We start from the raw sequence: 16,050 nt of genomic DNA on the forward strand, positions 1-16,050 counted from the left end.
TCCCAGTCCTCCAGCCCTCTCCTGGGACTGCACCCCTGTCCCCATGCTGGCCCCTGGCTATCCGTCATAGCTGCAGTGGGTCAGGACTCTGATCATGGTGTCAGCACCGTCACCGATCAGCCAGAGGAAACCAGGCTCTCTGCATATCCAGATGGGATGCAGGCCCCACCCCCATTCAGGTCCCTCAGCACCATCGTGTTCTGGGGGGACACAGAAAGAGACATGAGGATATGGAGGTAGACATTACCATATCTGAGGTAGAAGCAAAACTCAAACAGCTTAATGGGACTAAATCGGGGGGCCCAGATAATCGTCGTCCAAGAATATTAAAGGAATTGGCACATGAAATTGCAAGCCCATTAGCAAGAATTTTTAATGAATCTGTAAACTCAGGGGTTGTACTATGATTGGAGAATTGCTAACATAGTTCCTATTTTTAAGAAAGAGAAAAAAAGTGATCCAGGTAATTACAGGCCTGTTAGTTTGACATCTATAGTATGCAAGGTCTTGGAAAAATTTTTGAAGGAGAAGGTAGTTAAGGACATTGAAGTCAATGGTAAATGGGACAAAACACAACATGGTTTTACAAAAGGTAGATCGTGCCAAACCAACCTGATCTCCTTCTTTGAGAAAGTAACAGATTTTTTAGACAAAGGAAACGCAGTGGATCTAATTTACCTAGATTTCAGTAAGGCGTTTGATACCGTGCCACATGGGGAATTATTAGTTAAATTGGATATGATGGGGATCAACAGGAAAAATGAAAGGTGGATAAGGAATTGGTTAAAGGGCAGACTACAACGGGTCCTACTGAAAGGTGAACTGTCAGGCTGCAGGGAGGTTACCAGTGGAGTTCCTCAAGGATTGGTTTTGGGACCAATCTTATTTAATCTTTTTATTACTGACCTCAGCACAAAAAGTGGGAGTGTGCTAATAAAGTTTGTGGATGATACAAAGCTGGGAGGTATTGTCAATTTAGAGAAGGACAGGGATATCCTACAGGAGGATCTGGATGACCTTGTAAACTGGAGTAATAGTAGTAGGATGAAATTTAATAGTGAGAAATGTAAGGTCATGCATTTAGGGATTAATAACAAGAATTTTAGTTATAAGCTGGGGACGCATCAATTAGAAGTAACGGAGGAGGAAAAGGACCTTGGAGTATTGGTTGATCATAAGATGACTATGAGCCGCCAATGTGATATGGCCGTGAAAAAAGCTAATGCGGCCTTGGGAAGCATCAGGAGAGGTATTTCCAGTAGGGATAAGGAGATTTTTGTACCGTTATACAAGGCACTGGTGAGACCTCACCTGGAATACTGTGTGCAGTTCTGGTCTCCCATGTTTAAGAAGGATGAATTCAAACTGGAACAGGTACAGAGAAGGGCTACTAGGATGATCCGAGGAATGGAAAACTTGTCTTATGAAAGGAGACTCAAGGAGCTTGGCTTGTTTAGCCTAACTAAAAGAAGGTTGAGGGGAGATATGATTGCTCTCTATAAATATATCAGAGGGATAAATACCGGAGAGGGAGAGGAATTATTTAAGATCAGTACCAATGTGGACACAAGAACAAATGGATATAAACTGGCCACAAGGAAATTTAGCCCTGGTCTACACTAGGAGTTTAGGTCGAATTTAGCAGCGTTAAATCGATGTAAACCTGCACCTGTCCACACGATGAAGCCCTTTTTTTCAACTTAAACGGCTCTTAAAATCAATTTCCTTAATCCACCTCTGACAAGTGGATTAGCACTTAAATCGGCCTTGCCGGGTCGAATTTGGGGTACTGTGAGCGCAATTAGATGGTATTGGCCTCCGGGAGCTATCCCAGAGTGCTCTATTGTGACCGCTGTGGACAGCACTCTCAACTTAGATGCACTGGCCAGGTAGACAGGAAAAGGCCTGCGAACTTTTGAATTTCAATTTCCTGTTTGCATGGTCACCTGCAGCTTGCCATGCTGGCCAGAGCTCATCAGCAGAGGTGAGCATGATGGAGTCCCAGAATCGCAAAAGAGCTCCAGCATGGACTGAACGGGAGGTACGGGATCTGATCGCTGTATGGGGAGAGGAATCCGTGCTATCAGAACTCTGTTCCATTTTCGAAATGCCAAAACATTTGCCAAAATCTCCCAGGGCATGAAGGACAGAGGCCATAACAGGGTGAAACTTAAGGAGCTGAGGCAAGCCTACCAGAAAACCAGAGAGGCGAACGGCCGCTCCAGGTCAGAGCCCCAAACATGCCGCTTCTATGATGAGCTGCATGCCATTTTAGGGGGTTCAGCCACCACTACCCCAGCCGTGGTGTTTGACTCCTTCAATGGAGATGGAGGCAACACTGAAGCAGGTTTTGAGGACGAGGAAGATAATGATGATGAAGTTGTAGATAGCTCACAGCAAGCAAGTGGAGAAACCAGTTTTCCCGACAGACAGGAACTGTTTCTCACCCTGGACCTGGAGGAAGTCCCCCCCCGGACCCAACCAAGGCTGCCTCCCGGGCCCGCCAGGCAGAGAAGGGACCTCTGGTGAATGTACCTTTTAAAATACTATACATGGTTTAAAAGCAAGCATGTTTAATGATTAATTTGCCCTGGCATTTGCAGCTCTCCTGGATGTACTCCCAAAGCCTTTGCAAAAGGTTTCTGGGGAGGGCAGCCTTATTCCACCCACCATGGTAGGACACTTTACCACACCAGGCCAGTAGCACGTACTCGGGAATCATTGTAGAACAAAGCATTGCAGTGTATGTTTGCTGGCATTCAAACAACATCCGTTCTTTATCTCTCTGTGTTATCCTCAGGAGAGTGATATCATTCATGGTCACCTGGTTGAAATAGGGTGCTTTTCTTAAGGGGACATGCAGAGGTGCCCGTTCCTGCTGGGCTGTTTGCCTGTGGCTGAACAGAAATGTTCCCTGCTGTTAGCCGGGGTGGGGGGAAGAGGGGGGGGGGCTAGCCACGTGGTGTGGGGAGGCAAAATGCGACCTTGGAACGAAAGCACATGTGCTGCGTATGTAATGTCAACAGCAAGGTTTACCATGAAAGAGTGTAGCCATTGTTCTAGAAAATATGTCTTTTTAAATACCACTGCCTCTTTTTTTTTTCTCCACCAGCTGCATGTGTTTCAATGATCACAGGATCTTCTCCTTCCCAGAGGCTACTGAAGATTAGAAGGCGAAAAAAACGCACTCATGATGAAATGTTCTCTGAGCTCATGCTGTCCGCCCACACTGACAGAGCACAGACGAATGCGTGGAGGCAGACAATGTCAGAGTGCAGGAAAGCACAATATGATCGGGAGGAGAGGTGGCGGGCTGAAGAGAGTAAGTGGCAGGCTGAAGAGACGGCTGAAGCTGAAAGGTGGCAGCAGCGTGATGAGAGGAGGCAGGATTCAATGCTGAGGCTGCTGGAGGATCAAACCAATATGCTCCAGCGTATGGTTGAGCTGCAGGAAAGGCAGCAGGAGCACAGACCACCGCTACAGCCCCTGTGTAACCAACCGCCCTCCTCCCCAAGTTCCATAGCCTCCTCACCCAGACGCCCAAGAACGTGGTGGGGGGGCCTCTGGCCACCCAGCCACTCCACCCCAGAGGATTGCCCAAGCAACAGAAGGCTGGCATTCAATAAGTTTTAAAGTTTTAAACTTTTAAAGTGCTGTGTGGCCTTGTCCTTCCCTCCTCCACCACCCCTCCTGGTGCTTCTCTCCTCCACCACCCCTCCTGGGCTACCTTGGTAGTTATCCCCCTATTTGTGTGATGAATGAATAAAGAATGCATGAATGTGAAGCAACAATGACTTTATTGCCTCTGACAGCGGTGTTCGAAGGGAGGAGGGGAGGGTTGTTAGCTTACAGGGAAGTAGAGTGAACCAAGGGGCGGGGGGTTTCATCAAGGAGAAACAAACAGAATTTTCACACCGTAGCCTGTTCAGTCATGAAACTGGTTTTCAAAGCTTCTCTGATGCGCAGCGCGCCCTCCTGTGCTCTTCTAACCTCCCCGGTGTCTGGCTGTGTGAAACCAGCAGCCAGGCGATTTGCCTCAACCTCCCACTCCGCCATAAATGTCTTCCCCTTACTCTCACAGATATTGTGGAGCGCACAGCAAGCAGTAATAACAGTGGGAATATTGGTTTCGCTGAGGTCTAACCGAGTCAATAAACTGCGCCAGCGCGCTTTTAAATGCCCAAATGCACATTCTACCACCATTCTGCACTTGCTCAGCCTGTAGTCGAACAGCTCCTGACTACTGTCCAGGGTGCCTGTGTATGGCTTCATGTCCCATGGCATTAAGGGGTAGGCTGGGTCCCCAAGGATAACTATAGGCATTTCAATGTCCCCAACGGTTATTTTCTGGTCTGGGAATAAAGTCCCTTCTTGCAGCTTTTGAAACAGACCAGAGGTCCTGAAGATGCGAGTGTCATGTACCTTTCTCGCCATCCCACGCTGATGTTGGTGAAACGTCCCTTGTGATCCACCAGAGCTTGCAGCACTATGGAAAAGTACCCCTTGCGGTTTATGTACTCGCCGGCTTGGTGCTCCAGTGCCAAGATAGGGATATGGGTTCCGTCTATGGCCCCACCACAGTTAGGGAATCCCATTGCAGCAAAGCCATCCACTATGACCTGCACATTTCCCAGGGTCACTACCCTTGATATCAGCAGATCTTTGATTGCGTTGGCTACTTGCATCACAGCAGCCCCCACAGTGGATTTGCCGACTCCAAATTGATTCCCGAGTGACCGGTAGCTGTCTGGGGTTGCAAGCTTTCACCGGGCTATTGCCACTCGCTTCTCAACTGTGAGGGCTGCTCTCATCTTGGTATTCTTGTGCCTCGGGGCAGGGGAAAGCAAGTCACAAAGTTCCATAAAAGTGCCCTTACGCATGCGAAAGTTTTGCAGCCACTGGGAATTGTCCCAGACCTGCAACACTATGTGGTCCCACCAGTCTGTGCTCGTTTCCCGAGCCCAGAATTGGCATTCCACTGCATGAACCTGGCCCATTAGCACCATGATGCCCACATTGCCAGGGCCCCTGCTTTGAGAGAAGTCTGTGTCCATGTCCTCATCACTCACGTTACCGCGCTAACGTCACCTACTCGCCTGGTATCGCTTTGCCAGATTCCGGTGCTGCATATACTGCTGGATAATGCACATGGTGTTTAATGTGCTCCTAATTGCCAAAGTGATCTGAGCGGGCTCCATTCTTGCCGTGGTATGGCGTCCGCACAGAAAAAAGGCGCGGAACGATTGTCTGCCATTGCCCTGACAGAGGGAGGGGCGATCGACGATATGGCTTACAGGGTTGGCTTATAGGGAATTAAAATCAACAAAGGGGGTGGCTTTGTGAGAAACTGAATGGCCCCATCAAGGATAGAACTCAAAACCTCAAGGATAGAACTCAAAACTGGGTTTGGCAGGCCGTTGATTTCACAGAGGGAAGGAGGAGAAAATGAATACAAAACAAATCTGGTCTATTTCTTCTTTTGAGCCACTTCATCTATCTTTATACATCTTGCTGGCAGCAGACTGTGCAGTATGACCGCTAGCCATCATCATCTCCTGGGTGCTCGGCAGAAGACGGTGCAGTATGACGACTAGCCATCATCTTCTGCTGGCTGGAGGTTAAAAGACAGTGCACTGCTGGTAGGACTGAATTGCCACGAGACGAAACTTAAAAGGGAAATGACCTGGCTGAGTCACTCCCATGTTTGCCCAGGCACTCAATTAAAAGAGCACCCTGGACTACATCGACGACGGCTACCAGTCATACTGCACGGTCTACTGCCAAAAGGCAATAAACTGTTGCTGTGTAGCAATGCAGTACCGCATTTGCCAGCACCCAGGAGACATACGGTGACGGTTAGCTGAGCGGGCTCCATGCTTGCCGTGGTATGGCGTCTGCACAGGTAACTCAAGAAAAAAGGCGCAAAACGATTGTCTGCCCTTGCTTTCACGGAGGGAGGGAGGGAGGGAATGGGGGCCTGACAATATGTACCCAGAACCACCTGCGACAATGTTTTAGCCCCATCAGGCACTGGGATTTCTACCCAGAATTCAGATGGGTGGCGGAGACTGCAGGAACTGTGGGATAGCCACCCACAGTGCAACGCTCTGGAAGTCGATGGTTGCCTCAGTACTGTGGACACACTCCGCCGACTACATGCACTTAGAGCACTTGTGTGGGGACACACACAATCAACTGTATAAAACCGCTTTCTACAAAACCAACTTCTATAAATTTGACCTAATTTCGTAGTGTAGACATACCCTTAGACTAGAAATTAGATGAAGGTTTCTAACCATCAGAGGAGTGAAGTTTTGGAGTAGCCTTCCAAGAGAAGCAGTGGGGGCAAAAGATCTATCTGGCTTTACGATTAAACTCGATAAGTATATGGAGGAGATGGTATGATGGGATAACATGGTTTTGGTAATTAAATATTCATGGTAAATAGGCCCAATGGCCTGTGATGGGATATTAGATGGGGTGGGATCTGAGTTACCCAGGAAAGAATTTTCTGTAGTATCTGGCTGATGAATCTTGCCCATATGCTCAGGGTTTAGCTGATCGCCATATTTGGGGTCGGGAAGGAATTTTCCTCCAGGGCAGATTGGAAGCGGCCCTAGAGGCTTTTCGTCTTCCTCTGTAGCATGGGGCACGGGTCACTTGCTGGAGGGTTCTCTGCTCCTTGAAGTCTTTAAACTACGATTTGAGGACTCCAATAGCACAGATATAGGTGTGAGGTTTTTTTGTAGGAGTGGTGGGTGAAATTTTGTGGCCTGCGTTGTGCAGGAGGTCAGATTAGATGATCATAATGGTCCCTTCTGACCTAAATATCTATGAATCTATGAGACAGGAGTCTGGACACGTGGGTCCCCTTCCCTACCACCCCCACTCCCAGGGGCTGGGAGCTGTAGAGCCCCGAGAGGAGTCATCCCAGATGCCTGGGTCCCATTCCCTCCCCCCATCCCCAGGAGCTACAGAGTTCCCGCGGAGCTCTCCTGGATGTCTGGGTCACATTCCCTGCTCATGGGGCTGGCAGCACTGTCATTCCTTTCCCAGGAGAGCTGCCTTGGACACCTGGGTGGCTGGGTCTGTTTCCTTTGCTGTACCCCCCACCCCCACCCCTGGGCCTAGCAGCACTGTGGTTCTGCCATTAGGGGCGTCCTCCCGGATGCCTGGGTCCCATTCCATCCCTGTGGAGGCTGGGGCTGGGGGAACATGGGTATGGGGGTCAGAGAGATCATAGGGAAAAGGGCAAGGGAAGGGTCACAAAGGGTGGAGGGAAGGGGGCCATGGAGGATTAGGGTGCATGGGGGGGCTTGGTGGAGTGGAGGAGGAAAATGCTGAGGCGGTTATAGTGGTGGCGGGGGCACTTGGGGTTTGGAGGTACTGGGAGGAGAAGTAGTTAGGTGTGGAGGGGGGGTCTGGGGAAGGAGAGGGCACTGAGGCATTGCTGGATGGGGTGGGGTGGGGGAGCAGCAGAGACATCAGGGGGCACTGGGGAGAGCAGCAGGGAGCACTAGAGGGGTCACCGGGCGACCCACTTGTGCTGGATGCCTGGAATCTGGCAGCAAAGAGCCCCCTGGCAAAGTCCCCAGCTTCTCCAGCCTCCTCATACCCGAACTGGCACCAACTGGTGACCGACACCATGTCTGACCTTCCAGGAGAGCAGGGTCACAGCCAGTCCAGAGCATGACGTCTGCATGGGTGCCAGCTCCGATCCGGCCCCAGGGCAGGGAGGCAGAGAGCGAGAGAGAGAGAGAGAGAGCATGTGTGTGGAGGGAAATGGGACACGGGGCCTTTCCTCTGTAGGGGACGCCAGCTCCAATCCAGACCCCAAGCAGGGGGACTGGCTAGCTCAAGGGGGCGGGGAATGGGACACGGCACCCTGACACCGAGGGGTGCTTTGGGGAGAATTTACAGATGCACAAAGATGATCCTCTCCTTGTAGGTCCCGGCATGGGCCCCTTGTAGGCATGGGCCCCTTGGTGAGGGCCTTACATGCTAATTGCACTTCCTCCTCTCTCCACTGTGGAATATCAGAGCTGATTTTGATTCCATTAGAAGTCTAGTTACAGGCTGCTGAGCTCACTTTGGGCTGACAGTGCACCAGCACTGGGGCTCCCCTACTACAAGCTGAATTCACCTAAGAGCTGAAATCACTGAGTGTTGTGTTAAGTAGTGGGGGAGCCTGAAGATAGATTGTGGAGCAGTTGGCGGGCCGGCTGGTGGAGCAGTTTGTGGAGCTGAGCGAAGGAGTTCATGGGGTGGCTGGCGGAGTGGGGCGGAGCGCAGCTGAGCGAAGGAGTTCGTGGGGCGGCTGGCGGAGTGGAGCGCCGCTATGGAGCTATGGGGCGGTCAGCTTCAGATCACGTAAGGTGCCTCTTACCCACGTCCCATTTCCACCCAGGTTGGGAGGTAAAGCTCCGCAGATAAACTTTCGAACTCTGGGGCTGCCCTGACCAGGGACAGAGACTTTTGGGTCATTGGACTTTTGGGACTTTGGGTGATTTGGGGTTGCTGGACTCAAGAACCAAAGGGAAAGGGGCATGCCCCAATTTGCCTGGGGTGGGTTTTTTGCTCATGGGTTGTGTTATGAATCCTGTTGGTGGTGTTTCCCCAACATAATGCCACATTGTTTCTCTCTGTTATTAAAAGGCTTTTGCTACACTCAGACTCTGTGCTTGCGAGAGGGGAAGTATTGCCTCTTGGAGGCACCCAGCGGGGGTGGTATATATTTGTCCCAGGTCACTGGGTGGGGGCTCGAGCCGGTTTGCATTGTGTTATTGGAATGGATCCCCTAGATATTGAACCCGGCCCTTGTTGCTGCCAACTCTGACGGGCAGAAGGGTTACATACTTATCACCCGTGCATTGGCCACTTGGCCTCTCCAAAGCTGTGCACATTGAAGGCACAGACCTTGAAGGCGGCCCGGGCAAGGTGCCCCCTGAGCAAGAACAGGATCAGGGCAGGAGAGTGCTAGAGGAGGGAGAGCCTCAGGCAAGCAGGATTGGGCCTTGTGGGTCAGTGCCTAGGCAGGGAGGGTACAGGAGAACAGCGATCTGGCTGCTTGCTGAGTAGGTGGCTGGGACATGGGTCCTTTTGACTGGCAGATCCCAGGACACTAAGGGGAGAGAACAGCCTGGGCTGTGCTAGAGCCCCTCTTCCCTCTCTGCCTCCGTTCACGGCCTGGGAGTCCTGGTATCTAGCCCCCCACTAGACCCCAATACTCTCCCCGTGCTGGGGACAGAACGTGAGCATCCTGCGTTACATTTCCCCACCATGAGGTGCGGTGCATTATCCAGCTCTGGCCAGGTTTAAATCAAGCTGGAATGTTTTCCTAAGAGATATGCTCTGGGTCAAGCAGGGATTAAATCAGGGCTTGGGTCAGACAGGGGGACAGATGAGATGATCACAGGGATCCCTTCCAGCTTTGGGATCTACGAGACCCTTGAGCTGTCAGCAGAGACCCAGGGCAGCTCATTGTAAGGGCTGACACCAGTCATCATCAGCTGTGGACGCCTTGGTAGGAGGAGGAGCCAGGCTGATCTCCAGGTGGACAGGGATCTGTAGCTGATCAGTGGGTAAAGCAGGGTCAGGAAGTTTATTTAAGGGCCGGATCTAGGCCGGGCTCTCTCTTATGGGGAGGGCTGTGACAGAGAATCCCCTTCAGAAACTGCTCCAGCTTGCAGCTAGTTTGGGGTTTTCCAGACCCGCCCCCGCTGGTGGGTGGGAACAGTCTTCTCATTTCCAGCCTCAGCTGATTCCTGGTGAGTTTATCCCTATTGGCTTTTGGGACAACATTGTCCTGTAGCTTCACTCGCTCTTTCCCTTCCCTGGTGTACTTACAGGGAGCAACCACATCCCTGGTTTTAGGGCAAACAAGCCAAACTCTTGCAGTCTCCTCTCGGAAGAGTCGCGGGCTGTTTCCCTGAGCATTGTAGGTGTCCTGCTCTGTTTTAGTTAGGATTCCTATTTGGGGCCACGAATTGGACCTAGGATTCCAGATGAGGCCTGGTCCACAGCATTGAAATGTCTCAATAGCTCCTGGAAATACATGGCCTGGTACGTCAGCTGAGCATCACCTGACAATGCCGGGAGGAGGACGCCCCTGTGGACTCTCAAGAAGGGGTGAGCAGAGACAGGGAGGAGGTGGGGGAGCCATATGGGCTTTGCTTGTTTTATCTGAATATCTGTGACTCTTGTGTGCGGTGAGGGTAAAAGTTACTGTGGTTAAACTCCTCTTACTTTGCCTTCTGTGCAGTCCCCAAAGGGTTAAATTATAAACCAGAGTGCCCACGGGGATCCCCATGTAAACAGCCCTCGCACCCTACCCCAGAGGTGGCTGCATCTCAGCACTGGGCAAGGGGGGGGATCCCTGTATAAACAGCTCCTGCACCCCACCCCAGAAGTATGAGGATTCATACCCACCCCAGAATATGTCTGTATTAACTGTTGTTATGCTGGAAGGTGATAATGGCTCTTTGATCTATAGACAATCGCAGACCTGAGTGTGTGAAGAGCTTTTCTTTCCAGCTAAGCGGAAGGGGCAATTAAATGCCCCTTTGTGTAGAGATAGCTGTGAGCAATGGGAAGCCACCACCGGAGACACTGGGCCACATAGCACAGCCGATCAGAAGCTGAGGGGTGTCTCTGGGACCACTTGTGGATGCAGGGGCTGAGGGATCGGCTGTGTTCTGGGCAGAAAGTTAATAGACAGTAAAGGAAGCCAGGCCCCTGGAAGGAAGCAGAGAAACAGCTCTTTTGGACATGGGGCTGGCTGGAGAAGCGGGCTTGGGTTTCGGAGCAAGGAAAGGGCCTGGGTGGTTTGATTCCCTCGAGGAACAGGACTCTGTGTGTTCTCCATGAGTAACTCGGATTGTGCCAGATGGAAATATTTCAGCACAGTCCCGAGTAACAGCAAACCACAGAGGCCAAAGGAGTTACCATAATGTTGCTGATCATGATTATAATCCTCATAATTCCCTGCCGACCCCTGGCGCTCCCATAATGCTGCTGACAGTGTGCGCTATAAAAAGGGGAGACAGTTACTGTAATGTTGCTGACAATGTCTACTTCATACTGGGGCACCTCCCAGGTGGTATGATGATGTCGGGGCATGCAAAGGGGGGGGACAAGCAGAGGCATGCCCCCTCCCTATAATTGTCGGGGACACTGAACTCTTCCTGGGGTTGCAGTGGTGGGGAGAGCGAGCTCCTGTTGGACCCAGGGTGGGGGGAAGAGCATGCTCCTGCCAGAGCGGTGGGCTGGGGGCCACACAGTGCCCCAACAAAAGGGGTCAAAGTTAAATTTCTGTGCATGTCCCTGGATAATGTGCACTTTGTTCTGGGACAGGTGCTCCCATACCAGGGGGTTCCCCCCAGGCACTATAAAAAACGGGGAGCCTGGGCGCTATTGTAGTGCTGCTGCTAATGTGCGCTTCATACCGGCCCGCCTCTCCGCCAAGGTGCTACTGTAATGTACTACTGATAATGGGCACGTCATAGGGTCTCCTCCTTGGTTTTGGGCTTCTGTGTGCTACCATAATACTGCTAATCATGCCCATGCCATATGCGGGCCCTGATTTTGGTCGCCGCTACCGTAGCCCACACAACAATGATCCCAAGCGGCCCAGCTGTGCTGGCTCCTGGCTGTTGCTGCCCTCCCCCTCCTCAGCGCTTTCTCTCTCATTGCTGCTCTCAGATCAGCACTCTACGTTCCCAGGGAGTAGGAGTCACATCACCAGACGAGCACAGCCCGCCTGGATGGCATTACTGCTGGAGTCATTAGACCAGAAAGGATTCAAGGGTGCAGAGAGACGTCGCTCCCTCAGAAAGCCCAGCAGCTGTTTACCTCTGGGCTGGATTCTGCTTTTGATTCCTTCTGTGTAACCCCACTGATGCCACTTCAGACTGGATATCCCCCACCCCATCTCTCCCCATTGGGTCATTCTAGTTTCACGGGGCTCTAATCGGAGCACCACCCACTGCCGTATAGCCGGGTCTCTCCACGAGCCGTTCAGGGACCCGGGCGCTTTGCTGAATTGTCATGACGTGTTCAGAACCCTGTTGGCATTTCCATAGTTTTGGGGGCGTTTTTTAATTCACAGAAATAATTCTGCATGAAGAGAGACACCGAGACCAAGGCATATCTCTTTCCAGGCAAAGCGGTGTCGCACGCCAGAGGAGAGGGCGGCCCTTATTTAAGGGCAAGGGGGTGAGGAGGAGCAAAGACCGGGTTTACTTCAGCAGCGAATGTACCAACCATTTAAGGCCGATGTCCCAGGGTGGCCGGCCCCACAAAATCTAATAGCCCCGGGCCCACAGGAGAGTTAATTCAGCCCTGATCAAGCGGTCATTCTTTGACAAGGAAGCAGGGCAGGAACACACAGATCTGATGTTAGCAAACAACAGAATGAAACCTTTCTCCCACCAAACTCTGTGTCTCCTTGCTCTCAGCTGGAAAGAGATTTTAACCAGGGGTCACGCTCAGGAACATGATTTCCAAAGTGTGACTGAGCTGTAAAATGGGCAAAAACATCCCAAGTTATCTCTTCTGGTCCATCTCTCTCTTTCACCTAACCTGACAAAAAGAAAACAGCCATTGGATGTCGGGAGCAGATCCTGCTCTGTAATTTGGTCAGCAATGCTATGGAAAATCTGTGGTAAGAATTTCATCTTGAACCATGTCTAGTTTAAGTTGAGAACTAGGAAGCGTTTTATGTTTGTCTTGTAACCATTTCTGACTATAACTTGTACTTTTTAAAAAATCTCTTGTTGTAGTTAAATAAACTTCTTTTGTTCTTTAATCACAATTCATCCAGCGCTGTGAATTTTGTGGGGAACTCCATTTAAGGTGTAGCTCGATGCCCGCACAGAGGCAATGGACTGAATATATTTGGACAGTACAGGATAGACATTTCTGTGAGGAAGACCAGGAGTGCGTCGGGATCACCACGCACATAGTAATGGAGGCTGCCGGAAGGCAGAGAGTGGCCAGTGTTTGCTAACAGGCCGCCGGGGTCAGAATTGCTGGACCAGGGCCGTGGCGATACAAAGACGTTCAGGGTGTGACCTGCAAGTTGTTTGGCTGTTTGTGAGTGGCCCTGCTTGGGAGCCACAGCAACAATTGTGAGGCACCCCACGTTGCAGGGGAGGTTGTGTATTTCTAGGATGATTTTACACGTTATAAAACTCTTCACGTCACTAAAATCCAGCCCATCCGTTGGTTCCAATTCTTCCACTTGTTACTCCTGGGGGAATTCTGCACCACTGCATGTGCACAGAATTTATGTCCCTCACAAATTTCTTTGCTTCCCCACAGAAAAATGACTCTTTGATAAGGAAGCCACAAGAGCGGTCATGCAACCTTCCCCAGCAGTATGTTCCCCGGCAGAGAGGTAAATCACTGTGGGGCAGGGGGCAGGACTGGGGAAGACCTGGCTGATAGCTCCTACCATGTGCCGGGCTCAGCTGCTAGTCCCATCTGGGCTGGGGAGCATGGGACTTCCTCTTCCCCTGCACGGTATCTGGGGTCATGTGAGACCCACCCCCAGATTTCTCCTCCAACTGCAGGAAGTGCCGCACGCACATTTCCCCCCCCACACACCTCCCCCCACTTCCTGCACCCATTGCTCTTCAGCTGCAGGGGGAGAGATCACTGTAGAGGGAGCTGCTCCCCCATCTGCCCAACCCTGTGTATCCAGACCCTCTCATACCCACACCCTCCTGCCAAGCCTCACTCCCCCCGCACACAGAACCCCCCTCACGAGCCCCACTTACCCAGCATCTGCACCCCTCCACTGATCCCCCCCACACTCAGATCCCCCCACCCCCCTTCCGAGCTCTATCAGACCCCCCCTTCCGCTGAGCCCCAACCATGTTCACTTGGACACCCCCCCCATGCCCCAGAGTCCCATTACCATTGCACCCAGAACCCTCCAGCAAGTCCCTGTGCATCCAGGTCCGCAACCCCTCCCCCCCACAGCAGCCGGATCCCCCACTGAGCCGCCTGTACCCAGATTACCCCACCTAGAACCCTCTCAACGCACACCTGGATTCCCCCCCCCCACTAAGTCCCTCTAGACTTAGATCCTGCCTTGCTGAGCCTGTCTGCCCACAGCTGGTGCACCTAGCAAGGTGGGGTAGGGCCCTGGGCTGTTTCTGGGCCAGGCCCTGTCCTTGCACTGTGTCAGGATTGGGTGCAGCCTCACCACTGAGTCCCGGGGGGAGCTGCACAGTGATCTCCCACCTCTATGAAGCCAGTGGCCTGTGCTCCCCAATGCCATGTTGGAGTCTCCACATTTGACAAATAAAATTTGCAGAATTGAGCAGAATTTTAAAATATTGTGTACAGAATTTTTATTCTTTTGGTGCAGAATGCCTTCAGGAGTAACTTGTTCTGTACCTTTCATTCTCCTTGTTTTGGATACTAGCATTCTAGGTACTGACTCCAGAAGGTACCTCTGTAATTCGTACCAGGGCAAAATAGAAATGTATTTGGATTTTTGACAAGTGACCTATCTGCTTATGTCACAGGCCAAGCAGTTCTATCGCGACATGTAGCTTACCTCCTTTGCATTGCCTGGGCGTTCAGTTCGGCCTGCCTTCTGGTTACAACACAGAGCCATCCCAGGGCTACCGCATCCCACCTCCTGGGACCAGGGAGTTACTTGTTTGATGGGTGAAGAAAGGGCTCGGTGGCTAGCCACAAATCCCCACATTGACTCATTGCCACTGGTCTGGTGTCTGTGACACAAGAATATGTTCATGGCAACTGGCAAGGGGGGTGCAGAGGGGTTACAGAAACCTCCTGAGTTTGCTATGAACATTCCTGTTCTCCCAAAGCATCTCAGATAAGTTCTCACCTGAATGCTGGGGACACACTAGTCATTAATATTGTGGTGAAATGTTATATAGATACTATGTCAGGAGTTGTGTGTGTGTGTGTGTATATATATATATATACTGAAAAAATGTGTTTAAACTCTGAAAGGTGTACGTCTCTGTTGGGATGTAAATGTAGCATTGTAAAATAACAGAATGCATGCCTGTTTACATACAAAGTCTATGTAATAAAGAGACGTGAACTCTACAGAAAAGGAGCACACAGGTGAAAACAAGCCCTAGGGGATAATCCTGCCTTGGAGTAAAGCCAGTGAATGTCGGGGGTATATATAGAAGGCAAGGAAGGCACCCCTGCACCTGGCAAGCGAATAGACAGCGTGGGTTGCAGGCAGCCTCGCTTGAAAATGCTGCAGCAGACTTTGGGTGAGAGAAACGTCTTCAGCCAGGAGGTTAACCTGCTAGTTTGTGTCTAGAAAGTGTGTTATGATTTTGGTGGTTTCGGTAATGCCTTGTTTCCAAACTCTGTTCTTTGTTAAGAAATGTATTCTCCTGTTCTGTCAGCTCGGCGCCTGTGGTTAAGCCAAGTGCTGGTCCCGAGTTGACTCTTACAAGCCAGTATGTACTGTTTATTTGGGAAAGTGTTCAGGGGCCCTGGAGTGGGTGGGTGTACCTAATCTTGCGTGTAACTAGAGGCTTGGGGGTGGGTGTCAGGGAGGGGCTCCGCAGCAAGACTTCCTCATGCTAAGAGCGGGGGGGGGTGGTCAGGCGCCTCCTGACCCAGGGGAAGGGGAGGGGGCAGGTGCTGGTCCCCTGCTCTGGGGGTGTAATAAAGCACCCTCCCCCTTGTCTTCTGTGCCACGCGCACCCGGCACGTTACCCTTCTCCGCCTTGGTGACAGAGGCTGGCTTGTTGCTGGCCTCTGCCCCCTCTGCGGCTGCGCGCTGCTTTCTCGCTCAGGTCACCGTCCGCTTTCTTTGGCGGGCGGGGGCGGGGGCGCAGGCGCCGTTCTCTTTTTGGTTCTGGGTCCGCGCAGCGCTCGGCTCCGTGACCCGCGGTCTCGGCACGCAGCTGGTGCGGCCGGCGCATGCGCATTTGCATTGGGGTACAGCGTCCCATTGGGCGCCTTCCCAGCCAATGGGGAGGAGACGCGGGCGGGGCAGGAAGCGGACCCCGCGCGGGAGAGCGGCGGCGGCGGCGGCTGCTCCGA

Source organism: Lepidochelys kempii, chromosome 4 (genome assembly GCF_965140265.1).
Source record: "Lepidochelys kempii isolate rLepKem1 chromosome 4, rLepKem1.hap2, whole genome shotgun sequence".
In the NCBI taxonomy this organism is placed as follows: domain Eukaryota; kingdom Metazoa; phylum Chordata; order Testudines; family Cheloniidae; genus Lepidochelys; species Lepidochelys kempii.